This window comes from Crinia signifera, chromosome 2 (assembly GCF_055691185.1).
Source record: "Crinia signifera chromosome 2, ASM5569118v1, whole genome shotgun sequence".
Classification (NCBI taxonomy): Eukaryota; Metazoa; Chordata; class Amphibia; order Anura; family Myobatrachidae; genus Crinia; species Crinia signifera.
The window spans coordinates 112,957,033-112,984,154 of NC_139218.1; the positions used below are offsets into that span (position 1 = coordinate 112,957,033).

General features: G+C 44.8%; 1 protein-coding gene across 1 annotated transcript in view; it reads right to left on the reverse strand.

The window, feature by feature from the left end:
- Positions 1 to 1,724: 1,724 nt before the first annotated feature.
- LOC146059979 (potassium voltage-gated channel subfamily A member 3-like) overlaps positions 1,725 to 27,122 on the reverse strand; it is a 67,295-nt gene continuing 41,897 nt past the window's right edge. The window contains exon 2 of the mRNA XM_083172723.1: positions 1,725 to 2,908. The gene's annotated coding sequence lies outside the window, so the exon portion shown is untranslated. The remainder of the gene's footprint in view (positions 2,909 to 27,122) is intronic.

A 27,122-nucleotide genomic window follows, 5' to 3' on the forward strand; every position in this document is an offset into this window, starting at 1 on the left:
ACACTCTAGAATTCTTCAAAAACAGACTCAAGAGTTTCCTGTTTACTCAAGCATTTCCTTAATTCTCTTAAGCATCTCCATGCTCTCTGTAGTTTATGAAAAACTTTTCTGCACTTCATTGTTCCTGTACTGTATTATGTTCATTCTATCCATTGAGCGCCTTGAGTCCTATTGATAAAAGAGCGCTATATAAATAAAGTATTATTAGTATTATTATTATTATTACATTTAACAAATTCTGGACTTTGTGAAAGGAATAACTTGCTGGTACATTAGGGACCCACAATTTATGGGTACATACACAAAATGAAATGTTTTGCAACTGTGACACGGTATTTTCACAGAGATCAATGTTCTTTATAGTAAGTGTAATGTCACTGAACACTGATGATCCATGAAGGCAACAAGCAACATTCAGGTTTTATGTAACACAGGAGTGAAGCCCTTGTCCACAAATAGCAGATCTGCTTTTGCGTGAAACCTCTTGGCATACATTTAAACGTGTAGAAATAACCTTGCAGCTATAGGATTTGTATTACCAACATGTGATGCAAGGGAATGTAGGCAGACATGGCTATCCAATCCCCTTTAAGAATATCATTACTGTAAATTGCTTGGAGGATCAGCATCGGGTATGCCCACTGCTCAATAATAGTGTTTTCTGTCACCTTCATTAGATGCTAGTGAAATTGTTGCTCAGTCTTGTTCATAAGAAGTGCTCCTTGTATTATCCATATATGGCTGTAGTAGGTTCCCATTACTTTACATTCACAGAAGATGTCAGGGACTGAATATATATATATGTAGTACTAAGCTGCATATCTCATTTGCTGCGGGTAGCAATTTGATCTTCAGTTCTTCAAGTTCAGAAAACTGTAAAAAAAAACTGCAGTGTAACTAACGCTTTTACCCCCAACTAGTAAAACAGCACTACAGTACCACATTCACAAGTTACCTTCTCTATGGTAACTTCTCTGACTAATAAAATAAATTTGAGTACTCAACACCTCTTGAGTCAGGAGCACTGTTTGGAATGCTGCCTCGCCATTGGGTCAGTGCTCTTAACACAAAAAAAGTGCTGAGGTGTTAATGTGCTTGAATTTCACAGGGCTGGAGAATTAACCTTGTGGTACTGCTAGTCAGAGCGAGAGATCGTATCCCACTGAAATTATAATTACGGCTTTTTAAATACATGTTGCAGGTATCATTTTTCAACTAGCAAATATATGTTTACTGAACTAACATTCCCTTCACAGAATGAAAATTGTGTTTCCAATTACAATATGTAAATTATTTATCATGTTTTGTGTTTGGTTATGTCATATTGTGTAGACTGACTATGATAAGTGCACTGTTGGAAACTATCACTAGCATTTCCATTTCAGACTATAGGTAGCAGTCACTAATAGTAGCACTGTACTCTGTCTCCCTGCACATGTTATAGGGAAAAGGACGTGATCTCACCGATGCCCCACAATCTGTCCCCTAGGCAAAAAGTACAAATCCACCCTCTTCCCAGCATGCACAGCAGCAATGGCAGTAGGTCTCCATAATTTGACCACGCCCCCCTAGCATCAGGACCTATCACGTGCTCTTGATTACCATAGTTACCAAGTGTGTTTGTGTGTGTGTAATTTCGACTAGGTTAGAATGGAGTAAGGAATGATGTCAGTGGCAAATATTCTCTTAAAGCACTATATAAATAAACAATCATAACAATAATCTATGAAAACATAGCTGTGAAGCAATTTTATTGCTTTTTATTTTAAATTAATTCTGTCATTTCTGAGGCCTCCAAACATAACATCGTTTTGGATAGACTAACAGTTTAAGGTCCATTTTGATACATGTAGCAGTATTGCTGCATGCCTGCTGGGTTCTGCTATTCTGAGTTCAAATACATATGCTCTTGCACTAGAAACCGAACATAGCATCGATCATTAAGTTACAGTGCGTTTCCTGTTTTATTCGCACTGACAATGCACTAAGGAGGACACTGCATCAAGAATCTCTATGTTGCACCACATTTTTTTCTGCAAATGCAATCAGTTTGGAACACACCAGAGAAGGTTCAGAATGTGGCTGACACACTGCAATAAGAGTGATACAGCTGGAGTGTAGATACTATGCTACTACTGGGAAGTACGTCTCCATACCCGGACTATTTACAAAGTCAGCAGGTAATTATGATTTATAAAATACAGTATGCATTGTCTGCGTTTGTAGTGGATAACATACATTATATGCAGGGGTCTGTTATCCGATAAAAGAGACAGGACAGACATTTAAGCCTTTGGTACAATACACTTAAAACGTAATGCTAACACACATCAACATAAACATATTACTGCAGTAACCCAATGAAAAATAAAGCTTGTAGCATAGCTGCAGAAAGGACATTGATACATCAGCAATGCTGAGTTTGTAACTTACAGACATTTCATATTTTCCCATTGTAATCACAACATCGATTAGCAGCACTTAGACTGGTTACAGTTTTCTAATTTTTCTTGGAATGGCAACGATCACAAAAAAAAAAAATCAGTTTGCATCTAGATTTGTCTTTTCATTCTAAGACATATTGCACTGAATCTGGGTATGTTCCAGATTTCAACAGAATATCTTCACCATAATGCACTTGTGTAGAACAAAAAACTAACAACATTATAAAAATAGAAAGAAAATATTACTAAAAGACCAAAACGTCGATTGGTCGACATACTGCAATATCTCTTGATATACAGTTTTTCACATTTTTGTTCATTCCCTTCTGCTGTTTGAGGCTTCTTCTACTAGAAGTATTTCTTCGAGAAGTTACAGTTTACTGCACTTTCCAGTTTATAGAAAATGACTAAGGCAAAACAATCTTGCATTATATACTATGCCGGCCTTTGGAAATCTTCTTTTGCTGCAAATAAAAACAAAAATAATAATAATTAAAGACACGTAATAATGCACAGATTATTTTTAAATGCTTATACAGTATATGTCATCAATATTATTACTTTACATAATGCATTATTTATGTGCTATATATACAATATATTAAAACAAACATATGTGTCATCGTGTCACCGTCTCCTCCATCACGCCATCATCATCATAACTACTGTGTCCCTGAAATCCCATTTACACCAACAGTACTGTATATCCTGTTTGTTTTGTTACGTTACATTGTATATTATTGTATCATTCAGTACTGTATGCACAGAATTTGAGAAGACAGCAAGATGTCATGGAGAAAATGTGTCATAGTGCAATGCAGAGTTGCTAAAGGTTGCAAAAATAAAAAGAGATGATGTTGCCCCTAGCAACCAATACGTTTCTGTTTTGACATTTCTATGATGCAACACAGAAATGATTGACAGAATTGGTTGGTTACTATAGGCAGCATCTCTTGGCAAAATCTCAGTGCGCACCCCCAGACAACCAGCAAGTATCTCCACCTGGCAATGAGCAAGTAATTCCACCTAGGCAACAAGCAAGTAACTCCCCTTGGCAGTGAGCATTTAACCCCCCCCATGGCAATGGGCATGAAACCCATGGTAAGGAACCCATGGTAAGGAGCATATATCCCCCTAGCAACAAACATATTAACCCCCCACCCCCTACCCTCCCATAGCAAGGAGCATAAAACCCCTGGCAAGGAGCATGAAACACCCAGGCAACAATATTTATCCCCTGGCAATGAGCATGTAACCCCTGGCATCGAGCAAGAAGCCCCTGGCAACAAGAATTTACGTGAGCAGCATTTGTGGTATATCATATGTAGTAGGCATTACGGTGTGGCATAATATGTAATGGGCAATATGGTGTGTGGCGCCGTCCATGAGGTGCCGACTATCGGGTTGCAGGCAAAATATCTGACTACAATATTTTGTGTAACAATAGGTGAAGGAGTAGGGGGCTGCCTATTTTGTCAGTCCTGGGCCCCACGATTTATGAGGGCAGCCCTGTGTCCAAAATATGCCAGCACTCTGCTGTATTAGTCAATGGATCTGATGCCTTCCTGACAGCATACAAAATACATCTAAAGAAAGGAGGCACTCGGCCAAATAAATTCAGTAACTCCTCTGCATTGGATCACAAGATTGTTGTATGACGCCCTGAGGAGGGGGAGCTGAAAACGTTTGGTGATCCATTACAGATGAGTTACTGAATTTATTTGTACAAATGCCTCTTTCTTTGGATTAATATACATACAGTATACAGTATGTATGTATATATTAAGTATTTTTTTTTGCATGAGATGCATAGTTTGATCTATATTCTCCTGCATTAATAGCAGCTTCCAGACTTTTGTAAATAAATTGTACATATTGTGTTGCAGCTGCACCCACATTCTATTGTATTATACTGAGTATGTAGGATTTCTACTTATAGTGCAATTTTAGTAGTACAAAGTCACACATTAAGCATCATGGTGGATTGTGGGACACATGACAAGGCTCTGTCATATCAGTCCCGGGTCTCTTACTATGTTTCAGATTAGGATCTGTGTGGCAAACTGCTGCTGCAAAAACCAATAGTAGTGTTTAGGATACTTGTGCAGAGTGCTTTTGTTGCATTAAATCTTCTTGTTCTGCATGGGCAATCGGGTATGGTCCAAGCTGAAAGGAATTTGACCTGACCACTGATCTGATTGCCGTAATTCAAGTGTGTACCCACCTGGGCCGCCAATAGGGGGCTGATGTGGGTACAGCTTTCCCGGGCCCCGGAAGGGCCCGGCCAGTTAATAATTTTTCCACTGCAAACCCCCCCCCCCCCGACTGCCTCCACTTCACTGAACAAAAGCAGGCCCCGCCCCCCCTCCTCACCTGACTTAAAATAAACCGGCTCCTGCTCTCGTATCTCCTCTTCTGCTGAGCAGTAGCCTAGAGGTCCCGAAGCACAGGCTTCTTTAACGCAGGATGCTGGTGGCCAATTAAAATGCTGCACTGGCTTTTGAGCCAATCAGAGCTCACCTATTGACAGACAATCAGAGCGTCTGCCGGTACGCAAGCTCTGATTAGCTCACCAGCTTGTGCTGCATTTTAATTGACCACTGGCATCCTGAGTTGAAGAAGCCTGTGCTCCGGGCACTAGGCCCCAAAAAGACCCCTATCTGGCTTGATCGTGCACTGTTTACCATGTGCAGCCAAGGAGCAGTGGGCATTTTGTGCAGCAGAGTTTGTCTGCAAGTGTGTAACTGTTTCGATCAGTTTAACATCCAACAAGACCCCTATCTGGCTTGATTGTTTGATTATGATTATTAATAATTAATGTGATCTGATTGTTTAATTTTGTGATTATTATTCATTTATTACCAGTCGTCTCTTAAATCATTGCCTAATGGGTGGAGGGGCCTAATTAATTTTAAGGTGGCAGATGGAAGAGTTCCTCCACCTCTCTAGGACCCCTGGGTTGGAGATGTATCGCTTTTCAGCAACCGGTGTTTTACTACCTAACCGTACATGTACGGGTAAGCAGCCAACAAGACCCCTATCTGGTATGTGAGGGCTATCTGGCTGCTACTTCTGTCAATCAATTGATCGCTAGGGTGTATTCAGCTATCTGGCTCGCTAGGCGGGTGTTTCCTTTCCTCCCTCACCGCTTCACATGCGTCAGGTGCAGCCCCGCTTCTCTGCCTATGTCGTAGGTGGCCGTGTATTTATTTATTATTTATTTATTAACAGTTTCTTATATAGCGCACACAGATTCCGCAGCGCTTTACAGAGCATAGTTATAGGCTTCAATGGCTTTTGCTGCTCCTCCATCCTCTGCAGCATATAGAGGGTGGAGTTCCAGCGCATCACCACCTCTTTCTTAAGCTGATGGCAAGGCAGGTTGAGGAGTTTTTGCTGTTGCTCCAGCCTTTGGCAGGCAGTGGCACACGTCAGTGCACCAGCAGCATGGAATTATTTTTTACAGTTCCACACAGGACCGCAGGACAGGTATTATATATTAAATTATATATAGCAGCCTAGTATGTACTAGGTAGGTACACTTAGGCAGTAGCACTGCTAGTGGCAACAGTGGACTGAGTAAATAATACTGGCAGCCTCTATTCAGTGCAGGCAGCACCAGTGGACTATATATAATTAAATAAATTAAATATTAATATAGCAGCCTAGTAGGTAGAGAAACTACTAGGTAGGTAGGCAGTAGCACTGCTTGTGGCCACCACAAAAGGTAATTACAGCAGTAGCAGACTACTATATGCACCAGCAGAATTTATAATAATTAATTTTTTTATGTCGTACTGCATGGCACTCCGTGGCACACGTCAGTGCACCAGCAGCATGGCATTATTTATTACAGTTCCACGCAGCACTGCAGGACAGGTATTATTTTTTAATTAAATTATATATAGCAGCCTAGTAGGTAGGTAGTACTACTCGGTAGGTACACTTAGGCAGTAGCACTGCCAGTGGCCTGAGTAAATAGCACTGGCAGCCTCTATTCAGTGCAGGCAGCACCAGTGGACTATATATATAATTAATTATTAATATAATATATAATATTAGGTACAGCACAGCACCAGAGGTAGGCCCTAGCACAGAGGAGACAGTAGTACTACAGGTACACAGTTAGACTGTCCTCCTTGCTAGGGTTATCCCACCCTAAGCAGAGAGGAGAACAGAGTACACAGCAGCACTGAGGGAGACAGCCCCAGCGCATAAAATAATTACAGCACAGCACACCAGAGGTAGACCGCACAGAGGAGACAGTAGTACGACAGGTACACAGTTAGACTGTCTTCCTTGCTAGGGAGATCCCACCCTAAGCAGAGAGGAGAACAGAGTACACAGCAGCACTGAGGGAGACAGCCCCAGTGAATAAAATAATTACAGCACAGCACACCAAAGGTAGACCGCACAGAGGACGGGTGACAGTAGTACTACAAGTACACAGTTAGACTGTCCTCCTTGCTAGGGTGATCTCAACCTAAGCAGAGAGGAGTACACAGCAGTACTGAGGGAGACAACCCCAGCGAATAAATATTGCGTTCAAGGTCAAGCTCAAGCTCAAGTTTAAGCCCCAGCAGCAGCACCAACAAACCCTCTCCCAACCCACTACTAGACTGGAGTGAAGATGGCGGGCGAGGGAGCCGCTATTTAAAGCCTCGTGAAATCCGGCGCAGGGCGATGACGTTTTGCTCGAGCAGCTGGACCCGAGTCAGGCGGGAATCTCCGAGCGCTGCTCGGAACCGTGCTCGGATTGATGACGTTCGTGGGGGCTCGGATCTCCAGAATCCGAGTCCGCACATCTCTAGTTTAACCGTTTGAGTGCCAATCTCTGTTAGAGATGTTCAGACTATCCACTAAAACTGACAGCGTCGCTCACATAAATTCAAATATAAAATGTTGTGGAAAAAATTATTATATTTCCTATACAAGGTAAATATTACACATCATTAGGATGAATACAAATGTTTGCTTGGAAATTTTCACACCTAATTAAAAAAATATATAATGTTGTCACTCAAAGGGTTAATTGTTAGAGGTTTCAGCTGTCATAACTGTAGCTTCTCTACCTCAGCAATAGTCACTGTTTATCATGCTGTGAATAACAGATATCTGTGGTAGGTTTACCTTAGGTAGCCTCAGGGTTGCCGACCCTCCCTCAATTTGTGGGAGTCCCCCGCATTTTGGCTCTAACTCCCGGTCTCACAGGAATAGAGGGGATTCTCTCGGTTTTTAAGGTTTACAGAGGAAACCTGTAACTGTGCATGCGCTAGTCAGCAATTGCCGGGGTCGGGATTTTTAAGCGCGGGGCTTTGTGGGTAGCGCTGTCCGCAGCAGCTACACACTGACTATGCAGCAGCGCCGGGCAGGCAAATTGACAGTGCAGCACGGTGACGGAGAGTGGGAGAAGCGGCAGAGATTGGTGACTGCACTGCGGTATAAGAACTACACAGCGGCAGGCAGCAGGTGAGATTGACTGGCTGCTTATTTATGTCCCTCTGTTCCCAGCTGGTATTTTAGAAGGGATCCCCTCCAGGCCTACATGCTACTGCAGCAGCGCAGTTTCATAAATCCTCTCCCCTGCCTGCCCCCTCTTCTGCTTCATAAACATTTTTTTCTCCCCACTGCCTTAAACATTTTTTGGGGAAGCAGTGGTGAGGGGGATAATTTTTTATGTAGCTTCAGCAGCCTGGGTGCCTGGAGGGGGGATAGGACCGTAGCATTACCTTCCTCCTATTCACAAAGCTTGTATTACAGCTAAGGACATATCGTTTTTCAGGACAGAATGGGCAAATATCGTATGGCAAACTAGATAGGAAAAAAAGTGTCACTAGATATGCCGATAGGTGTCACTAGACACGCCCATATGTGTCATTTGATACGCCCTTTGGGTGTATCATGACATGCCCCCTCAGAATCTAAAATCTTCCTGAAACTGCTTTTCAAAAGTAGGCAACCCTGGGTAGCCTGTGTCAGGGTATTTGAGGAGATGGAGTGAGAGATTTCCCAAATGAAACCTATGCACAATGACAGTGCAAAAGACAGTGTAGACTACTGGTTCTCAGGACCCCACACAGTGCATATTTTGCAGGTCTCCTCACAGAATCAAGTGAAATAATTAGCTCCACCTGTGGATCTTTTAAAATGTGTCAGTAATGAGTACACCTGTACTACACATAAACTGTATGGGGTCCTGAGGACCGAGTTTGAGAACCACTGCTCTAAACAATTATATATTACCAATATTGCGCTAATATTAAAAATATAATATGCAGTCAGCAAGTCACTGACGACTATATACACAGTTATAATGTTGACACCAGAATGTCAAATTTCACCAGGTGCGAACACACTGGGCGATATTTTGAACAATATTGTTCATTTTGTATTGTTTAAAATATCAGCCAGTGTGTATGCAATGAACGATGAATGATGCAAGCATTCCACGAGTTGTTAATGGGGGTTTCTGTCATTTGTACATGCAGCTCAATTTTGGCTAAGTCCTCTACAAAAAGTTGCAAATTACTAGACTGTAGTTACTGTGGATCATTCATTGTTCATTGCATCGTTCAGTGTGTATAACCATTATCGTTTGTCCAGGATACTGGAAAAGTTCAAGGGAAATTGTTCAGCAATATCGTTTACTGAACACATTGGGCAGTTTTCAAGGCTCTTGATTCACCGGGGTTTTTTTTTTTTTTTCAGTGAACAAGGCTGTTTTTTGGCGAATCTGCAAATTTTTTCTCTGAAAATAATATTTGACGTATTCAATGATCACTGTTCCCGAAAGCAAACAGCAAATTCACCGTTTCATAGTCGCTAACTTGTTACGTTTATTTCTTTACAAGCACCACGTTAATATATTTTGATTTTTTTTTTATTTATTTTTTCCCCATTATTTATGCAGTGGGCGGGGACCCGCTCATTAAATATGCACTATACTGGGTCCCACTTATTATATATGCATGGAGCGGGACCAGCTCAGTGCACACTACTGCCTGGGTCACCCGGCCCTCCCTGCAGTGGATAAATGTGTGCTGCTGCCATCTGTCCCTCAGCAGCAGCCACCCTGTCCCCCTCCTAATACACCTGGGGTCCGCCATCCTGCCTGCCACCACTGTGTCGCCATATTGGACTACTTTCGCCGCTAGGGGCAGCAAGCCCCTGAGGCGTTGAATACAGTGACCGGCGGGTAGGCGGCGAATCCAGCAAACTGGATAAGCATGGCAAGCGCAGGCAAAAGCATGACAGGGTACGCTGCCCCTGCGCTCACTGGAGCATTGAATACTTGCCATTGTCTAGTGTGTATGTGCCTTATAGCCACTAACGTTTTGCACAACAGGAGATCATTTCGTTTGATACATTGTATTTTGTTTGCCACAAAATGCACCCAAGCACTGACGGTGCGTCACTCCTGCCTTTGTCATTATTAACAAGAGAAACAACATTTATAGTTCACCATACAACATACTTTCTTTACAGCTGGGGTGTCAAACTTGTGTCCCTCCAGCAGTTGAGGAACTACACATCCCAGGGTGGCTCCCTGACGCAGATTTTCTATTTAGGGAGAGCTAAAACTGTGGAAGGCATGCTGGGATGTGTAGTTCCACAATAGCTGGAGGGCCGCACTTTGACACTTCTGCTTTACAGATTTGTATTTCAACAGTTGATTGCCCGTCTGATAACTCTTCTTCCTCTTTCAAACAAGAAATTGTTAGTGTAATAGAGCTGAGCAGAGAAGGATCATTGGGATCTTCAAAAGACCCCTCATATCCATAGAACGTACTGCTCCAGTCCAGATAAGTAAAACTCTACATTTTGTGACTCTACATGTACAGTATGGTATGCTAATTGGCTCTGAACAAATTAACCCTAGAATTTGTGCATGTGGTAGGGACATGCGCAGATTTAGGGGGGGGGGGGGGCACCCGGGCACGTGTCCCCCCCTGTCATTTCTGACTTTTTTTTTACTTTAACTATAACTCTCGCCCGCCGCCGGAGAGCATTTACAGCCGGGCAGAGAGCAGAGAGCTGCCCGGCTGTATTGTCAAGATCAAGAGGACAGTGACACTGCAGCAGCCCTAGGTCCCGTCTTCCTGACTCCCGGCTATTTTAAAACTTGCGCTGCTGCAGCAGCCTGTCGGGTCCGCAAGCCAATCGGACCTCGTTCGCGGTCCGGCAGCCAATCAGGAGACACCACTCCTGATTGGCTGTCAGACCGCAAGCGAGCTACAGTACGATTGGCTTGCGGACCCGGCAGGCAGCTGCAGCAGCGCAAGTTTTAAAATAGCCGGGAGTCAGGCGGACGGGACCTAGGGCTGCTGCAGTGTCACTGTCCTCTTGATCTTGACAATACAGCCGGGCAGCTCTCTGCTCTCTGCCCGGCTGTGAAGACACTAGCACAGGCAGGGCATGTGGAAGATTTATTAGCACCCGTCCCCAGCCCTAGGCAAAAATTCTACTACTGTGCGCGGCCCCTGCATCCCCCCACTGCCTGAACCCCTCACTCTGCGCCCGCACAACCTCCACACCCCTAAATCCCCACACACTGTGCCCCTTACACCCCTCATTCCCCACACCCTGCCCTCCACACCTCTCACTCCTCACCCCCTGCACCTCCACATCCCTCACTGCATTGACAAAATAACTAGTTAACTCTGTGGGGACCGTTATCATGATGAGCAGACAGTAGCAATGCTGCCTGTACACCATGTAGGCAAAGGCAACCATACGAAACATTGCTGTATAGTCACACCATTATAATGTGGCACCTGCTGGGGCAGTGCACTGTGCAGCCTCTAATGGAGCCGGACATCACTGCGGGGGAAAGATAACATTTAGCTATAAGCCACACACCTGCAGCAGCAGGGAACAAAGGTGCACTTGTGGCTACTCCAGCTATTCACTGCTAACAGCACTGATCCAGCAATCCATCCGTTCTCAGCCCCTGTGCCCGCTATGCTGCACAAATACTGGGTGCCCACTATGCTGCACCAATACTGGGTGCCCCCTGTGCCCACTATGCTGCACCAATACTGGGTGCAAGTGTGCCCACCCCCGCACCGCACACATACTCACCAGGAGTCCAGGACCCACTATTCCTTTCTGCATAAGCATCATTGGCCGGGACAAAAAAAAATAATTCCCACATAGCAACAAGCATGGAATCCCACGTGGCAATGAGCATGGAATCCCACATGGCAATGAGCATGGAATCCCACATGGAAATGAGCATGGAACCCCTGGCAATGAGCATGGAACCCCTGGCAATGAGCATGAAGGTAAGCAGCACTTATGTAGCATAATTTGTAATTGGCATTATGGTGTTTGGCATAATACGTAATGGACATATTGGCGTGATCTGTGTAGCATTATGTGAATTTTGGCTCAATCTGTGTTGCATCATGTGTAAGTGGCGGGTATAATGAGGTCTACTATTTTGTTGCTTAATGTGTAGAAGTGGTATATGGTGTGGTACACTACACTCAAGATTACGCCCCCTTTTGAGTGGCCCCACCCCCTTTTTCGGCGCGCACAACTACATACTTCACTATTAACGCCAAGGTAGGCCTGCGTACTTTCAATGCCAGGGCCTATTTTTAATCCCATTCCCACCCTCTATCTGCTCTCCTCCTCTATCTCTCTGCTCTCCTCCTCTCTCTCTCTGCTCTCTGAGCGTGCACACTGGCACCACTAACACCCCCCCTCCCCTATCTTGGTGCCCCCCCCCTGTCATTTTTTCCTGGATCCGCCCCTGGGTAGGGAATATAGATTGTAAGCTCCACTAGGGCAAGGACTGATCCACTATTCTCTGTAAAGCGCTGCGGAATATGTGTGCGCTATATAAGAAGCTGTTAATAAATAAATAATAAATAAACAATTGGAAGAGGGCACAGCTGAAACAACTGGAGCAAGTGTGGCACATAAATAATGGATATTTGAACAGTTGCAAGGCCACATTAGTATGTTATTTCAGGCAGAAGGACGGTAAGTGCTAGTAAAGAGATGAGTTTTCAGACAGTGTTTTAATATTTAAAGGCTATGGTACAGTTTGATTAGCCATGGTGGAAATGGAAAGTGCTTACTGGCACAATACAAGCATTATAGTCAGTAACGTGGGGCAAAGCACAGGTCAGAGGTAACAGTGCAAGAAGGAGAGTGATTTGAGATGATAAAAATGAGATGTTATCAACAGCTCTGTAGGGTATTTCATTTTTTAATCTAGAGAAATACTGTGAGGAGTCAGTGTGGGGATTCTTTTTGCACTCCATATCTGGTGCAGCAGATGTGGAGTGCAAACAGATGATGTTTAGTCTTACTGCAGTGTAAAAGGTGCATACACACTGGGGGCGGGATGTATTAATATACATCGCCGCCCTTCGCCTGCTAGCCTGTACTAACATATGTGGCTAGCATCGGGTTGCGGAGACCGGAGACCCCCGCGATACCTGTAATGTGGTGTGTGGGGGTCTCCGTCACATCCCGGCGGCTGTCAGTGTCCCCCTGCGTCTCCTCCTCCCCCCTGCAGCTGGATGTCCTCCCAGCTGTGACACCTGCTGGGGGAGGAGGAGATCGATGGAGGACGGGAGAGGGGGGGGGGTCGCGCGGACCCTCTGGGTGGCGATACCCTGCCAGGCGGAGATGGGGCCGACGGCTAATGGTACATAGGAAAATGCTTTAACACCACTGTTTTACCGCATTTTCCCTTTAGTACATCCCGCCTTGGGTGTTTTTGCCCAGCGTGTATGCAGAGCGATGATGTCGGGAAAATGTCTGGGCTGAAAATCGCTCGATGCATACACACAATTTTTACCCATCCAAGTGCTTTTCCCCGGGTTAGACGGCTTTACATAACAGGACACTATGGAAAGCCATCCACCCTGGTTATAGCAGCTAATGAGTGTAGCGAGTTTAAAATACACCCTGTGTGTACAGGGCAGCGATCAGCGGTGAGCGCTGATGCGCACTCTCACATCATCTCTGGCCCCACCACTCATGCTAATGAGGCTGTGACGTGGGTGCCGGGGCAGCATCTGACAACACTTCCTTCTGAATGTGCACACACATATGTAAGAGTGCCTCAGTGCATCATATGATCATATGTGGATGTTCCCCTGCAGGCTGCAAATGGATGTTTATATAAAACATCCATTCGCAACCAGTGCCAAGGAACGCGCCTTGCGAATGGTGGGCCGGCATACCACCATTAGCAAGGCGGGGTTAGGTTGACTCGCAAGGATACAAATTTGCATCCAAGTGAATCAACCAGAATAATCCCCAAAGTGTAGAGGTGATATGGAAGGAAAAATGAACATAGTTTCACAAAACTATCGCACATCCAATCGCACAGCTCAAAAAGTCTGTTCTGCACTTACGATTTGAACTAGGTCCCAATCGCACCGCATGCAAATTGCTTGCGATTTGCGTGCAAAGTGATGCAATGGGGACCAAAACGCATGCAAACATTGCATCGTGTATGGGCACCTTAAAAGGACTTCACCCTAACATCACACTGGATACACTGACACTGGTCTATTGGGCGGCGGGTACCTGAGAGGCCCTGCCATAAGGTAATGTGATATGGCGAACTAGTTTGTACCACTATAAGTAAACCACTGAAATGACATACATACCAACATGACCCATTCCAGGAGGAACAGGGGGCTGTGTTCCTGGACATCCCTCTTTACTTGTGATTTTCATCACCTGTGTCAATCTAGTTATTTGATAAGACACATATGATAGCAGCACAGGTGATACTGCATCAATCATCAATTTGGAGGAAAATCCAGGATCAGAGCATTGTGTCTCTCCTGGAATGGGTCATATTGGGATGTATGTCATTATGTGGGCCTTTATTAAAAGGAGAGCTTGTAGCTGTATCTGTATCTCCACCTACCCCAATTGTTAAGCTGATGGCTGATCTGTGATTAATGTAATATATGCTGTATATGGGCGGTATTCAATGAGCCTGATTCGCCAGGTTTTTATGGCGAATTTGTGCTGTTTGGCGAATTTCTGTCAAAAACGGTGAATCACCCTATTCAATGACCACATGGCGAATACATTTCTAGGTTTTTTTCACCATGATTCACCGAGTAGCAATCGCTATCTTTTTATGGTGAAGTGGAATGTGAACTTTTAAAATAAAGTGTTTTGTTTTTTACATTTGGTGTCAAAAAATCAGGAATTTTATTCTGAGGAGGGGCATGCTATTTTTATTCATGTGCTGTAAGCACATGAATATATATTTAATTTTAAAAATAATATTATTTTTTTTTATTTATTTTTTACACAGCATCCAGCAGGTGGCGCCAGAGCGGAGCCGCTCATTACATATTCATATATTCACTGCACGATCATTTTGATCGTGTGTAGTGAATATACGCTTGCCTGCTGGCACCCCCGGGGGGGGCAGCCTGTGCTGCCTGGCACCCGGGGAGCACACCTAACCCCCCACAAAGCTCTGGGCTAGGCAGAGAGACTACCATCTCTCTGCCTGGCACCGTCCTGAGGCTCCCTGCGGCAATCGCCGCAGGAGCTCATATTCGCCAGTCAGGGGCTCGCTGCCCCTGACTCGTTGAATACCGGAGCCCGCCGGCTCCGGAACGTGGCGAATGTGCAGCGAATCCAAAAAAGGATTCGCTGCACCTCGCAGGTATTCACATTGAATACCGCCCTATATGTGCACAATGTACAGAGATTCGGCGACTAACTTGGTAAAATACCTTTCTGTGAGAATAATGAAACTATAGGGATATAAAACAATCTGAAATAGCTCTAATACATACCCTTTAAAAGACTGGAGCAAACTAAAAAGTGCAGATTACAAATATCCAAGTGGACATAAATAAAAAAAATCAGTACAGATGTCTAAAGAGAAATAAAAAATATTTTCTACAATAAAAAATATATATCGGCATGGCGGCATCTCAGGTGCTTGATAAGCTGTGCACTGAGCAGAACTGAATCAGGCCCATTGTTTCACCAATTTTTTTTCTTTCAATGTCCTATCTCGGCCCCACAGTGACGACAAATGTGAGGTGTGGCTCCTGATTGCATCATTCCAGTGAAGGCCCTCCTACCTCTATGTTGGTTTGTTCTACCCAGTTTGTTTAATCACTGTTGTTTCCAATTGTAAAGCATACCCCCCAACTGTCCCGCTAAACGCGGGAACGTCCCGATTTTTGGGGACGTTCCCGCATCCCTCCCGCGGCCAGCAGTGTCCCGCTGCAGGGGGGGGGGGGCAGTTGGGAGTCCCCCCCAATCTGACAGAATAGACGCTGTGCGCATAGCATCTATGTGCGACCGAAAACGGGGATGCGGTTTAATTTGCATAAGCCGTGCCCTCATTTACATACACCACGCCCCCTTTTCTGGCACGTGTCCCTATTCTCTCATTCACAAAGTTGGGAGGTATGGTAAAGCGCAACGGAATTTGCTGCGCTATATAAGAAACTGTAAATATATAAATAAAATAAATGAGAGCTTTTATCAAGGCCATGCCCTCTTTTAGGAGTCCCGATCAGGAAATCCATAATGTTAGGAGTAATGCTTAAAAGCAGGTGTGTTGTATTGCACCTGAATGTAGTAACAATGCAGAAATGACAGGGAATACATTTCCAAGCAAAGCATTTTAATGCCCTCTATATTGCTGGTTATCAGGTTATCAGATACTGTAAGTGTATTATCAGTGAGAAGTCTTTGAAATCACCCTGAAGCAATCTATACAGAAACAAGGATTTACAGGCGTGCAAATAGCAAATCAATAAAAATAGAAATGAGAACAAATATGTGACATGAAATAATGACAGTCCTAATATCGCCTTTATGCCATTAATATGTGCGTAAGAATAGTAAGTAGCAGTTTACGTGAAAAAAATACAAGTGTAAATTTTGCACCCCTTGGAATAAAATGCTTTCTGCATTTGCATTTTGCAAACACATTCATCTGTATTTAACAGTGACATTTGGAGCTCAGCTGATACACCACCTCCCACCCACTCCAACAGTAAATCTGCAAAACTGCACCTCCTAGCAGGATTCATGCTTATCTCTACTGTGGCTCTTAGTATTTTACTAAAATGTATTTTTACAAACAGAGAAAGGTTATAAGAATAAACTATACAACTATATAAACTATAGACATTTACTCAGACTATTACATTTTACATTCTGTGTGGTTTAAATAATGTCATGTACAACCAAGTTATCAAAAACTGTAAGTAATATACTGTAGAAGCGAGTCCTTAAACAAATGAGTTAGCAAATTTTTTTTTATTTTTTTTTGCTGTTATGTAATAGCAGCTGTGCTTGTGAAAAATCCACATATGATAAAGTTTGGTAGTATTGCCACCTAGTGGCTAAAGTCATTATAATCACATCAGGAATGTCATACAGTACATTATAGAAAGCCTTGTTTATTTATTAACAGAACATGTTTTACACAGCACAAGCACATTAATATGTACAAAATGACAGTAGTAAAACAGAGGTAGGTATTATGCGCCTTATTCTGCTCGCTACGGTGGGACCGTTAACGGGCGGATCAGGGTTTTTTTTCATCTGCGCATGCGTAGCTTTCGCAATGCGCAGGTGCGGCGACCTCACACCGCTCACGGACGGGTCTCTCCGTGCGCAAAAACCTGTCCGCAAGAGTACGGTCATTGTGGGTGGCATGGGGGCGTTTTTATGGGAGCGGCCGGAATAATAAGGAAAACTGGGCGTAAACATGGGCGTACACGGGGGTGTGCACCAAAAATGTACGGTGCTACAACCGCTCGATCGGCGAATGCACCGTGCATTTTGGGCCAAAAACAGGCGGACGCCAAAGATAGCTCCAGACCACCCCTTGAGATACCGCATGAGAGTGGATGCCTGGGTCTGCTAATTAATGCTGATTACTACACCTGAGTGTAATAAGCAATGCTGCAGCCTATTAAGTGAAAACCATGATTTCACTACCTGCAAGCCACACACAGCCCTCAAACACATTGGAAGCATATCTTTCTACACTTCTCTACATGTAAAGGTTGGTTTAATTTTAGGTAAGATTCATTCTAAAGCTGTGTACACACGGGGCGATAGGGGCTGAAATCGCTGGGAATATGGTCGCTGAGCGACCATATTGCCAGTGATTGGAGTGTGCACCAGCGATAAATCGAATGCTCCTCCGACCAGCGACTTCCACTGCCTCTTCTCCCGGCAGTGTGACATTTTCATCTGCGACCATCTCTGGTCACTGATTGAAAACGGGACACTGAGCAATATGATTGCTGAGCAATATATTGCTAGCAATATATTGCCAGCGATCATATTGCCCCGTGTGTACACACCATAAGACCTGCTTGTATATGTCAAGGTAGTTATTTTATAACCATCTACACCAGGGCTGGACAACACCGGCCCTCCAGATGTTAGTGAACTACACATCCCAGCATGCCTCGCATCAGTTTCAGCATGGCCACATAGCAAAACTAATGCAAAGCATCCTGGGATGTGTAGTTCACTAACATCTGGAGGGCCGGTGTTGTCCAGCCCTGGTGTAGATGGTTATAAAATAACTACCTTGACATATATAAGCAGGTCTTATGGTGTAGTTCATCTGGAGGGCCGGTGTTGCCCAGCCCTGATCTACACCCATTCAGTAAGTGTGTTTGTATACTTTAAAACATGTGTCAACTTTTTCACTGTAACACCAACATAACTTTATTTAAAAGTAAAAGCAATGTGGGGACACTTAGTGATTCAAATGCAACATTAGAACATAATAAATTTACATGTAATGAGGGTTAAAATGTTGTTTTATTAGGGTGTTTATTAAGGTAGACAATTGAGTTAATAGAAAACAATTATTGAATAACAATTAGAATAATTAATTAAATGTCTTAATTATAGTTGAAAGAGAAGATTTGCAGTGCCATATATGTGAAGGGTATGCCACCCTGCACGGACGTACGCTCACTCTTACGATCGGTGACACACGCTGAGTTTTCCATTGAAAAAAGACGAGACTCGTCCGTATATGGTGGCGTACGCTCTGTTGTACGCCAGTTAATGGTGTCTAAGAGGAGACCCGTCCGTGTACGCCACTCCCCATTGTCGGTGTTTGTGCCCGTCCGTATGCGGATGTTTTGTGGGTGGACTTACACTCACCGTCCGCGTACGGGAAAAGTACCGTACATACGTTGCACTGACCGACCCAGAATAAGGCCCTATGAAATAGACTTAAGGGGTGTACACGTGGGCTGACCTGGCGGGTGTCGATACTGATAGATATCAATGATGCCGGCCAGGGAGGAAGGGAGGGACGGTGCGTGGGGGGATGGTGCACTGAGCAGCATGGCACTGTGCAGACTGAAGCAGAAATAGACTTGCCAAGTCTACTTTTGCTTTCGATCCATACCCTCCAACATCTGAAGGGTGGAAATCGGTACACACCCAGAAAGGGGGCATGGTCATGAGTAAAGTGGGTGTGTCCACTGGTAAAGGGGCGTGGCTATTCCTCTTTCCATATGTGTACTGGCTGGGCATTTAAAATAAAATAACCAGCTCCCACCTACCCACTGCCAATACTTTTCCCGGTACTTGTGTACTAGCACGGCGCCCACGATAATTAGTCGCCCGATTTTTCATCGCATCGCATGCCATACACCTGATGGCCTGCGATTCTGCCCCATATACGATGTTAAATTGTATAAGCACCCTAATGGTGAAGTTCTGCGCGTCCGCTCGCCACGCTTCGGGCTCGCCACACTTTATAAAATCAACTCCACGCCAACGTGGATAGTGGGGGTATGAAAAGGTCGTAGGACGCGTACCGCCGCCCCTCGCGGGCTCGCTGCGCTCGCCACGCTTTGGGTTCACGTTTATACTTGGGGGGTGGCGTGGGGGTGCATTTAACATTGTAAGCACCCATTAGGGTACTTATACAAGTTATAATCGCATCCCATCGCATTGTATGGCATTGTATGCCATATACAATGCCATACAATTTTAAAATTGTATGACATTGTGGAACATCGCGTGATATCGCATCGCATGCGATATGGTCTGCGATGCGATGGGCGCCGTGATAGTACACAAGTACCCTTTTCCCCAATGAACTCTCACATAGGGCAGCTCCCTACAACCCTACTACAGTGGATACAGTGGATACCCCCCCCCCCCCCAACGCCAACGTGGATAGTGGGGGTATGAAAAGGTCGTAGGACGCGTACCGCCGCCCCTCGCGGGCTCGCCACGCTTTGGGTTCACGTTTATACTTGGGGGGTGGCGTGGGGGTGAATTTAACATTGTAAGCACCCATTAGGGTGCTTATACAAGTTATAATCGCATCCCATTGCATTGTATGGCATTGTATGCCATATACAATGCCATACAATTTTAAAATTGTATGACATTGTGGAACATCGCGTGATATCGCATCGCATGCGATATGGTCTGCGATGTGATGGGCGCCGTGATAGTACACAAGTACCCTTTTCCCCAATGAACTCTCACATAGGGCAGCTCCCTACAACCCTACTACAGTGGATACAGTGGATACCCCCCCCCCCAACGCCAACGTGGATAGTGGGGGTATGAAAAGGTCGTAGGACGCGTACCGCCGCCCCTCGCGGGCTCGCCACGCTTTGGGTTCACGTTTATACTTGGGGGGTGGCGTGGGGGTGAATTTAACATTGTAAGCACCCATTAGGGTGCTTATACAAGTTATAATCGCATCCCATCGCATTGTATGGCATTGTATGGCATTGTATGCCATATACAATGCCATACAATTTTAAAATTGTATGACATTGTGGAACATCGCGCAATATCGCATCGCATGCGATATGGTCTGCGATGCGATGGGCGCCGTGATAGTACACAAGTACCCTTTTCCCCAATGAACTCTCACATAGGGCAGCTCCCTACACCCCTACTACAGTGGATACAGTGGATACCCCCCCCCCCAACCCTTCCAGTCCCCCCATGTCACCTTTGCTCTGGCGATCGGTACGCCGGAGCTCCCCTGACCCGCCAGCCAGCCGTCACTCATTTTACAGTGATGCCGGCGGCAGGCTCGGGTATAGTCGGCGCTCAGGCACCCAAGTCCTCCCGAACCGCCGCAAACATCCACCAACCTGCCGCCGACGTCACTGCTGAATGTGACAGGCGGCTTAGGCAGCAGGGACAGCGGCAGCAGGAAAGCTCTGGCGTACTAACGCCAGAGCGGAGGTGAGGGGGGCTTACAACTTTCTGTGGTGGGTTTTGCTGGGGCAGGACAAACCTGCCCTGGTAGATTGGTCCTGGAATCCAAATAGCCTGGTCCAGGAAGTCTGTATCTGATGACACAGATCATGGGCTCAGCACGACTACAAAATGGGGCAACTAGTCCAACCCAACACTACTACACTTTTTGGTCCCTGAAGTTGTCTATTTGGATGCTGGTGTAATATGTTACAAATGTACTTATATAATAATATTTGTGATCTTTAAGAAATTATCAGTGGTGGCCCCACAGGTGGGGTTGCAGCACAGTTCAAAATGGAAATTATACAATGCATTTTTCCTAGATTCTAGATTCTAAAATGATCATCCTACGGGTGGAGCCGCTCTCATTAGAGTGGCTTCTGGTGATCTTATCACCATTCGTCGTCCCCAGCCAGCCTGCACAGCCCGCTAGAATGGGGCACGCGTGCACGAGATGCTCGCCTGCCCTTCCCATTCTCGGCAATGGGAAGTATGAGCGTGTGAGATGCTCACAAGTCCCCGTCCACCCCTGCCGGCCACGCCAAGCCGCTAGCCTCTGCCAGCGCTATGGCTATGTCAATCTGGTGGGCTGGCTGAGGCTGGCTCCATCTGTATAACAACTTTTCCACCTCAGTAATCCTAAAACAATGAGATCAAAGTCACTAAAACCCTCCCCCATTATACTATAAGAAAAAAGTAAATACAACATAGTAGGGTTAAAATTATTTTTAAAATATTCTCTGAATCTCCTGTAGTAATGAGTGATTTGGGAGCAGTGATATATTGTAGTATAGATTTGGCTATGGTTTCTATAGGGTCTACTTACTAAGCCTTATGGTGTGTACACATGGTACAATCCAGCATACAATTTTGACTATATAGTCAAAATCGCATCGGAATCCCAGTGATTCAATCCCAATGCTATCTGATTGAACGAATAGCAAACCTAATCAACTGTGTGCACACACCATTAGAGAGGGATAAAGTGGACGGAGATAAACTACCAACCAGCCAGCTCCTGTCATTTTTCAAACACAAGCTGTAATGGGAAACGGTCATCTGTCAGATCAGACTTAGGTCGACAGTCATTAGGTCGACCCCGGAAGGTCGACTGGCCCCAAGGTCGACAGGGTTAAAGGTCAACATGGGTCAAGGTCGACTTGACTTAAGGTCGACATGGGCCAAGGTCGACATGGGTTTAGGTCAATATTCATTAGGTATATGTAGGGGTGTTTCTGAGTGAAATTGAGTGCACCTGTGTTGACATTAACCATTTGTGCACTTGACCAAAGTGAGTTCTGGGCCAAATCGCCCAACAGAACCTGGTCTGAAAAAAGTGCGATTATTAGACACCTTAAAAGTGCGATTTGCGGAAACGCATCCCATTAAATAAGCGAGTTGTATACTTTTCTGAACGAAAACATCTGGATGCGATAAAAATGCGATTTTTTTCTCACACTTTCGGTCCGCATGAGTTATCGCAAATAATATGCGATATCCGTCCCTTAGAGCATCCTATTAAATATGCGATTTCAAGGAAAAATGCGATGTCGCCATTTTTTTTACTAATATTCGCCAAAAAACACACATCTCATCCCATAGAATGTCACCCTTATTTACTAAAATGGGAATTCTATTAAATATGGGATGTTGCCCATAGCAATCAATCAGAATCAGACATAGTTGGCGGGGCCTTAAGTAAAGGGGGTGGACTGACCGCCGCTTTTGTCATTTTCACGGACATGCCCTGGCTCCCTCCCTGCCCTGAAGAAATGCCAAAACATATTCGGCACTTATGTAATAGCCGGGCGCCCAATTTACATACATACGGCACCGTAGGGAAATCGCATGCGATTTTCCTATGTCATTTATTCACTGCTCTCTGGCCTTGGGCGGTGTGATGAGATTGCATTACACCGCATGCGATCTCATCGCACCTCCAGCAAAATCGATTGCATGCGATTTTATAGGGTGCAATGCCATTTAATGTACTATACACTTGTATGACATACAATGGGATTTAGGCACGCCCCCACTATCCACGCCACCCCGATGCATGGCGAGCGCATGGTCCTCCCGACCTTTTCATACCCCCACTATCCACGTCGGTGTGGAGTTGACTATATATAGTGTGGCGAGCCCGAAGCGTGGCGAGCGCAGCGAGCCCCACGAGGGGACGCGGAATACATGTAACGTAATTCTCTGCGCTCGCCACGCTTCGAGCTCGGTGGCTCGCTGCGCTCGCCACACTATATAAGATCTGCTCCACGCCGAAGTGGATAATGGAGGTATGAAAAAGTCAGGAGGACGCGTTCCGCCGCCCCTCGCGGGGCTCACTGCAAATTACATAGGAAAATCGCATCGCATGCGATCGAATCGCATGCAAAAACGCATGTGATGCGATTTTCTCATGTAATAGCCGGGCGCCCACTAAGCAAATAGCTTAGTGGGCGCCCAGCTATTACATAAGTACCACATATTCATATTACAGGTATGTAATTCAGGGGTAGATTTATTAAGCTTGGTGAAGTGAATAAGTGTCTGGTTTTTATCACCAGCTAATCAGCTCCTACGATACCTGTCATTTTTCAAACCAAGCCTGTAACTTCACAGTTAGGAGCTGATTGGCTGGTGCTAAAAAAGTCACTTTAGCACTTCACTGAGCTTAATAAATCTGCCCCTCACATTCAAATTTGAGGGTGGTGTAGCTATTACAGCTCCTTAATATACAGTATATTCTACTCTTTTTTCAAGTACATCCAGTGCTATTTTTTTAGCAGGAACCAGCAGAAACTCCATTCCTGGACCTCTAATTAAATATGACATCTTCAGGAACTGGGTTTCTGAACCTTTTCTGGGCCAAAATGTACTTTCCATAAGTTTTATTTTAAAGTCACCTATGAGTGCCTTTGTATATAAACACAATACATCTCTCTCTCTCTCTCTCTCTCTCTCTTATATATTCAGCCAGAACTGTCAATCTGTGACTGTGTGTATAATGCTGGGCGGAGTCATGGGCGGAGTCATATACACACTCACGGGGCCAGATTCTCTAAGCTTCAAAAGTGATAAAATGGAGAGTGATAAACAGCCAGCGAATCAGATCCTGTCTGACATTTTTCAAACACAGTCTGTGACATGGCAGGTAGGAGCTGATTGGCTGGTTGTTTATCACTCTCCATTTTATCACTTTTTAAGCTTAGAGAATCTGGCCCACAGACTGATTGCACACACTAGAGCTGCCACTTGCTACCGACAATGTGCACACACATTATAGGTGCCCTACCCTTGTCCACACAACTGCTATATACATAAAATATATACACAAGTGGCCGGGGACCACGCATCAAGGTTCAGTGGCATCAACACCGGAGGCGTGGCATTGCACCGATCAAGGTCCTGCCTCCAGCTTACCCCCATACGCTGCAGCCGCTACAGCAATTACATTGATCACACCCCTTACTCCTATCCACATCACTCCCAACCTGCCCTATAAGCAGCAAGTTGTCCCGTTCACACTGTGCTGCCCCCCTCCTCCTCCTGCTTCCTCAATAGAGCGCAAAGGCTAATGGGCATTGTAGTCCACTGGACATCCCACTGCAGCATCTCAGGTGTAACTAGGACTACATATCCCAGCCAGCCGCGCAGCGTGTCTCACTGGCAGCGAACGAGGCAACGAGGACACTGTGGTGCCGGGTCCGGAAGCCACTGAAAGTTAAAACCCACCAGCCTCCCCCTCTACGCTGGTTGCTGCTGCTGTGTGGAAGGTGCCACCAAACAGCCACAGCAGCAGGTAACACACAGCATCTGTACCCCTCCCACCACTCACCCCCACAAGTCCACAGTGACCCACAAGCCTGCAGCCCCGTTAGCAGAACACACAACCCCGACCTAGGCCCCGCACAACGGAGGCTGGTAGGGGAGGGTGGGGGTTGGGGGGTGGGGGCATTGTTACATATGAGAGGGCATACATGGCCATTTACTCTTGTCCCTCTCTCTATATATACCTTTATTTAATTGATCCACCCCCAGATCCAGAGTTCCTGGTCCTATTTTTCCAGAAAAATAGTACTGAGTACATCCCACAGCTAATTGCCAGGCTAAAATCCAAGCAGTGTGAGGAAAGGCTATTCAATTTGATAGACTTTTTCCTCTGCCTAAAGTTCTGGATATCAGGTACAGAAACCCAGGGTGACATTTAATGAGATGCGGAAATTTGATTTTTGCTAATTTTTTTCACCAAAAACGTCCGAAAGCACAATTTTCCCCGAATTCGCATACTTTTCTGTGTGTGTGTGTGTTTTATTTTAACATTCTTTTTACAGGTGGACTCAAAGTCCCAGTGGACCCATTAATGCCCCACATGCTGGGACTTGTGGTTCACCAAGTCCCAGCATGCGGGGGAGGTCTGCTGGCACTTGCAGTTCACCTGCAGAATACGCACCTCATTAAATATGCGAATTCACAGCAAAAAAAAAAAACGATTTAAAAAAGTGCGATAATGGGCGAATTTGAAAATGACTAAAAATCGCATTAAATGTCACCCCCAGTGTTTCCATGAAAAACCCATTAACAACATTCAAACAAGTGAAGATCATCATTATCCAAGACAACCATACAAAGAAGAAAATACAGAGGTCACCACAAGTTGTGAAGCATACATAAGCCACAAAAATAGACTCACCATATTAGATGTTCCTAAAAAACACCATTGCAGTTCTAGAACAGCATTCTTGGACAGAGAAAACCAAAATCAACCTTTACTAGAATGATGGGAAGTACAAAATATAGAAAAGGCTTGGAATGACTATTGATCTGAAGCATACCACTTAATGGTTTTAAATAGCACTGGATCGCTTACATTTATTAATGGTGTGATCATTTCAGTTTAGTATCAAATAAATTCAGCAAAGTTGATTGGATGGCTCTTCACCGTACAGATGGTAAATTACCTAAAACATATTACAAAATAATTCTTCATGCCCTGTAAGACATATAATTACAGGGGTGCTGCCTGACCTGTATGCTGTATGATTACAGGGTGCTGCCTGACCTGGCTGTCATATAATTCAAGGGGTGCTGCCTGCTCTGTATGCCGTATAATTACTGGGGTGTTTCCCTGTCTGACGTATAATTCAAGGGGTGCTGCCTGCGCTGTCTGCCTATTAATTCAAGTGGTGCTGCCCTATCTGCCGTATTATTACAGATTTGCTGCCTGCCCTGTTTGCTGTATAATTATAAGGGTGCTTCCTGCCCTGTCTGACATATAATTGAAGGGGTGCTGCCTGCTCTATCAGCTACATAATTACAAAGGTGCTTCCCTGTCTACCATATAATTGAAGGGTTGCTGCTGTATCATTTCAGGGGTGCCCTATCTGCCATATAATTACAGGGGTGCTGCCCTATCTGTCATATCAGTCAAAGGGTGCTGTTAAATTTGCTGTATAATTCAAGGGGTGCTGCTAGGTCTGCTGTATCAGTCAAGGGGTGCTGCTATTGTAAGTCTTGTGGCTGAAATTATTGGTTTGTTTGGGTCCCCACAAAAAAGGCAAGATGTCATCATCATCCTCTGATTCCTTACACCCCATCACTGTACATCCTTGTCTTCACAGATTATGAAATAATTTGTACCCTTTGTACTTTGTGGAGGTAACTGCTGGTAAGGGTGTTCCTTGTAATTTATTTTGAAAAACATCATGTTTTCCACATTTTGGGGAATTATCCTCCTACGCCGATTGCCAACAAGCTTCCCAGATGTGCTACAAATGTTTTCTGACTACACACTGGAGGGTGGGCAATTAAGTAAAACAAAGCCGTTTGTGCAAGGGCATCCAAATTGCCTCTTTATCCTGTCAGCATATTTTAAATGGACTATCTGATATGCCTACTTGGATGCTATCACTAAAATAATCCCTTCTTTTAATGGTGACCGCATCATATGCAGTGACAGTAGATATATCAATAATTGTAGTGGGTGTTTTTGGAAAGTTTGACAGTTGCCAGAGAAAATAAAGAAGGAGATGTTGTCACGTTCCACTTGAGCTGACAATTTTCTCACCAACAGCTCATTGCACCTCTGCAGATTTCTGTCTATCGGAAAAAAGGTACAGGCTTTAAAACTAGGATCAAGTATGGTGGCTAATATATAGTGATCTGATTTCATCAGATTGACCACCCTTTTCGAGTCAGTGAAAGCATCTTCTGCATGCCCCTGTAATTTTTGTAACAATTCTGCACCACCATCAAGCTAATAGTGTGATCAAAACATGGGATTGTTGAAAATTGCAGATGTTATGCTTTCAGAACATTGGTGGCATTGTCGTATAGGGCAGCACAGATGGTTAAATGGTTAGCATTACTACCTCACTGAGGTCATGGGTCCAATTCCCATCAAGGTTTTAACTGTGTGGAGTTTGTATATTCTTATTGTGCTTGTGTGGG